At 43.8% G+C, this 5389-nt stretch overlaps 1 pseudogene; it reads right to left on the bottom strand.

The window, feature by feature from the left end:
- Positions 1-1212: 1212 nt before the first annotated feature.
- Positions 1213-4626, bottom strand: LOC146930326 (uncharacterized; annotated as a pseudogene).
- Positions 4627-5389: the final 763 nt, after the last annotated feature.

Genomic DNA, 5389 nt, shown 5'->3' with positions numbered 1-5389 from the left:
TCAGGCGTCCGAGGAAACCTCTAACTTGCTTTTCAGTTTGAGGGGCCGACATCTCTCTGATGGCTCGGACTTTGTCAGTATCAACTTCAATGCCTCTTTGACTGACAATGAAACCTAACAACTTTCCAGATCTTACGCCAAATGTGCACTTGTTAGGATTCAACCGCAGCTTGTACTTTCTTAGCCTTTCAAACATCTTTTTCAAATACACAACATGCTGCTCTTCATCACTTGATTTCACAATCATGTCATCAACATACACTTCAATCTCTTTGTGAATCATATCATGAAATAGAGTAGTCATACCTCTTTGATAGGTAGCACCAACATTTATCAAGACGAACGACATCACTTTATAACAGAATGTTCCCCATGGAGTAATGAAGGACGTCTTTTCTCTATCTTCAGGAGACATCCGTATTTGGTTATAGCCAGAGAAACCATCCATAAAGGAGAACACTTTGGATTGAGCAGTACTGTCAACAAGCACATCAATATGAGGCAATGGGAAGTTATCTTTCGGACTGGCTTTATTCAAATCTCTGTAATCAACACACATTCGAACTTTCCCATCTTTCTTCGGTACTGGTACAATGTTGGCAATCCACTCAGGATATTCAGCTGTCATGAGGAAACCCGCATCAATCTGCTTTTGCACCTCAGCCTTGATCTTAAGAGCCATGTCTGGGCGAGACCTTCTCAATTTCTGCTTGACAGGAGGACATTCCGGTCTTGTCGGTATCCGATGTTCCACAATCTTGGGATCTAGACCCGGCATATCTTCATAGGACCATGCAAAGACATCTGGATAATCATGGAGAAGCTAAGTAATCTTCTTTTTCACTTCTGGCTCAAGTGCAGCACCAATCTTGATCTCTCGTTTGTTCTCTTCAGTACCCAGGTTGACAAGCTCAATCTCTTCCTGGTGAGGTTGAATGGCTCTTCTTTCTTGCTCAAGCAGTCGAGAGATCTCATACGGTATCTCTTCCTCATCTTCCTCATCTTCAGCTTCATATACAGGGAATTCAAAATTTGGAGGAACCATAGGGTCACTGTGTTCAACGGGTTTATTGTGGTTCAATCTGGATAATATGATTGGAATGATTTTTTTAGAAAAAGTTTTTCATGCAGATTTTTGAAATTAATAAGAAAATACAGATGTTTTGGTTTTTTCTGGCATTACCATTATTTCCAAGAAAAGACACTAAAAAGTAAAAAAACAAAGAGTCGTGAGAAAGACGACAACTTTTATTGATAACGGCAATGCCGAAACAAACATGCCCTTACAATGATATCACTTTCGCCTTGGGCAGAGCAAAAGGATTGTTATTTTGAAAACAAAGAAAAACATGAGCAACAAGACACATTACATGGAAGCATGCATGACTAAAGGAACATCAATGGCCTCCCAATTTCTCACAGTGCCTCCTGGTACAACAAATGTAGGCACATAACTACTTTCAGCAGCATCTTCAGCAATAGCATTGATAAACCCAACACTGTAGGAAGTTCCAGTTGAAACGCCTGAGGTCGGGGAGAATCCAAGGCCCTCTTTACGCTTGTTTTCCAAGATCTGTATCACTTTGCCCCAGCCAGCAGCTTGCCCTTCTTGAACAGCCTTCGGGCGTCTTTCAGTGAAGCCATACTAGCACTAGCTCTCCGGGGTTCTGCCCCTTCAACAGTCAAGCCTTGAAATGACGTCCCTTCAGCGGACCCTACTTCAACACAAGAGAAAGATGACACTTGGCTAACCAGATATGCTTCTTCACCATGTACAGTGACAAGCTTACCATTCCTCACAAACTTGAGCCTCTGATGTAGAGTAGAAGTTACTGCCTCAGCGTCGTGAATCCACGGTCTTCCGAGGAGACAACTGTAAGAAGCATTGATGTCCATGACCTGAAACGTGATCTGGAATGTCTCAGGACCAATGATAATTGGCAAGTCTACTTCCCCAAGAACATCCTTGCGAGATCCGTCGAAAGCCTTAACCAGATAGCTACTTCCCCTTAGAGAGAGTCCATGATGACTCAGCTGTCTCAGTGTAGACTCAGGCATTACATTTAAGGATGATCCAGTGTCCACCAACACATTTGATATCATGTCAGACTTACAGTGTACTGAGATATGCAGAGCCAAGTTGTGGTGTTTTCCGGCTTCGGGGAGTTCATCGTCATCAAACCCCAAGTTATTGCAAGCAGTAATGTTGCCCACTATTCCATTGAACTGATCCACGGAGACTTCATGATCAACATAGGCCTGTTCCAATACCTTCATTAGCACTTTCCTGTGAGCTTCTGAGCTCAAGAGTAAGGACAAGATGGATATCTTTGACGGAGTTTGCAGCAGTTGGTCTACAATCTTATAATCGCTCTTTTTGATAAGCCTCAGAATTTCATCCAGATTAGACTCTTCAATAGATTGGCCTGATGGGTTGGCGTTCTGGTTAACAGGAGGAGCAACTGGCGAAGTTATTGTAGCAACACGTGTAACCACCTTCTTTTGGAACAAGGGTGGACGGAGTTTTCCGCTTCTCAGAGCTGTAATTTCTCCCGCAACATTATCAACCGTAGCTGGGGATACTAGAGGTACTTCCACTCCATTCTCAATCATGGTTGCATCGTACTTGTAAGGGATTGCCTTTGTAGAGGCATAAGATACCGGACCAGGTAATCTGATCACTAAGGGTTCAACATTCCTTGTCTGGGATATACTTTCAGTGGGAGAATCATGAAACACTGGCACGATCACACAAACATCACTGGCAATTAAGTATTTATCATCCATTAGGCTTTGTATATCACCTTGTACCACACAACAACCCATAGGATTTTGAAGACATTCTGAACAAGAAGCATGATCGTGATTGAACAAAGAAGCTTGGCAAAGTTTGACATGTAGCGGTACCAAGGGAGTAACAACATTGCGGACATCCAACTCGGGATTCTCTTGATGAACAGGAACTCTTTCGAAAGCCTCGATCATGTTAAAAGCAGCATGGTTTGGAAATGGGTTGTCAAGAACATGAGGAACACTATTTTCAAAAGTCAACCGTCCTCTGTCCATCAGGTCTTTTACAATATATTTTAGAGCATAGCAACCTTCAACATTGTGGCCTTGAGCGCCCTGATGGAATTCACATGTGAGATCTTATAGGAACCTGGGAGGCAATGGTTTAGGCGGAGGCTTGCCTGGTCAGGTGACGCAGTGGCCCTTAGCAAGTAAAGTTGGGAGCAGCTCAGCATACCGCATTGGTATTGGTGGGAAATAAGTCTTGGGCCGAGGACCCTGTTGTTGCTGCTGCTGCTGTTGAGCAGGAGGCTGTTGTTGTACTTGTTGAGTAATGGCATTAACGGGCACTGGTGGTTGACCCGGTGGCAGAGGGTATTGCTGGTAGAATGGCGGGAAGAAAGGATGTTGAGAGTACTGCATATATTGGTAGGGCAGAGGCAACTGAGCAGCATTAATAGGAGCGACTGTAGCTGAAGATTGGTTACCGGATACCATCCCTACTTCGGATTCCTTCCTCTTGTGGTGGCCATTACCATACTTCTTAGGTGCACTAGCTGAAGATTCACCCTTCTCGAGAACAATAATACCCTCTCTGACAGCCTCCTCTAGACGAGTTCCCATAGTAACCATGTCGGAGAAGTTGTTTGGAGCAGAGACTATCATTCTTTCCTTATATTCCTTCTTCAAAGTCTTCAGGAATGTATGTGTTAATTCTTCCTCATCAAGCCGAGGAGAAACACGGGCAGCTGCCCCTCTCCATCTCTGAGCATATTCACGGAAGGTTTCATCTGACTTCTGAGACAAAGACTTAAGAGAATCCCTATTCGGCTTCAACCGGGTGTTAAACTTATAGTGACTTTCAAAAGCAGCAGCAAGTTCTTCAAAAGTATGAATATTGTCTTTGCTCAAACTCGTATACCAGTCTGCCGCATCTTCCATCAAGCTATCCTGGAAGCAGTGGATCATTAGTGCATCATTATCTGCATAGTTGGCCATCTTTCGGACGTACCGAATGACATGGCTATGTGGACAAGAAGTTCCATTGTATTTGTCGAAATCTGGCACTTTGAACTTCTTAGGAACCTCAAATCGGGACACCAGGCATAGATCACGAGCCTTAGCAGAGACACCTTTCCCACGGCTAGCCTTGACCTCACGGAGTTCTCCAGCTAGCTCTCTCAACTGTTCTCTCATAGCCTCCACTATGGGGTCTTGTCCACGCGGAGTGTCAACATCAATTACCTGCTGCACAGTGTGTACAACAGGGTCGGTAACAACAGTAGTCACTTGAGGCATAGAAGTACTTGTACCAGCAAAAGTTGACATAGGAATCTGTCCCTGACCAGCAAAACCAGAGATACCCGCAGCAGTATTAGGAGAATAGAAAGCTGAGAGTCCATAAGGACGCCCATTGGGCATAACAAAACGAGCATCAGAAGCCACAGTAGACAGTGGGATAGACGGGATCCCTTCAGTAGAAACTGGAACAGATGTGGCTGGTTGTTCTTGTGCAGCCATCATAGTGGACATAGCGTCGTGAGCCTTATCCAAGTCTTGTTTCATTGCAGCCAATTCGGCATGGAGCTGAGCATTTTCTTCTTCAAAGTTAGCCATGATTCTTCTCTTGTAAAATCTTGTTTGATGAACTCTGTCTGGTTGGTAAACTTTACGAGTACGAGCCACTTTTCAGACTGCGGCGGAAAAAACCAGGAGGCAATGAGCACGAGGGAAGTTTTTTGTGACCAATGAATGCACATGATGCATGAGATGTGTTAATGCATATGCAAAAAGACACTTTTTGTGTTATCGAAGGGTTTTTTTAGACAAATTAGAAACTTGTAAACATTACTAAACAATTGGAACATCATCACAAAGTCTTACAAGATGATTCCCTTTGAAATACTAAACCAAGGGATAGACTTTGAAACGTAAAACAACATAATCAACTGGAAATAACAAAAGGGAATGGAAATCCTCAAGCATAGGAAGTGGAAGCATCATCCTCAGACTCAGACTCATAGCTGCAGTATCGGGCATAGAAGTTACGGGCACCCCTAGCCCTCTTGGAATCCCTCATAAGCAACTTATCCTTTTCTTCAATTTCTCTCCTAGCTTTAGCCAACTCTTTCTTCAATGTCAAAACCTCATGGGTCTTCTGCTCATCCTTTCCATCCAAAGTCATGATCAAGTTCTCAGCCTCATAGTATCAAGTCTTCCACTGATGCTTCTCCCGACTCTCCATAGCTAGATGCTCCTGATACATCTCCTGAGTAGGGGGTAGTAGAGGCAAAGGCATGGTAGGAATAGATGCAGACACGTATCTCATAGAGGGGTAAGGCATACCAATCTCCTCAGCTTGGTTTATCACCCACTGTGT

This window comes from Medicago sativa, chromosome 4, assembly GCF_051527215.1.
Source record: "Medicago sativa cultivar Bolivia chromosome 4, Bolivia_mono, whole genome shotgun sequence".
Taxonomy (NCBI): domain Eukaryota; kingdom Viridiplantae; phylum Streptophyta; class Magnoliopsida; order Fabales; family Fabaceae; genus Medicago; species Medicago sativa.
Note: the sequence above shows the minus strand (reverse complement) of the source record. Positions and strands in the feature narration are given on the sequence as shown.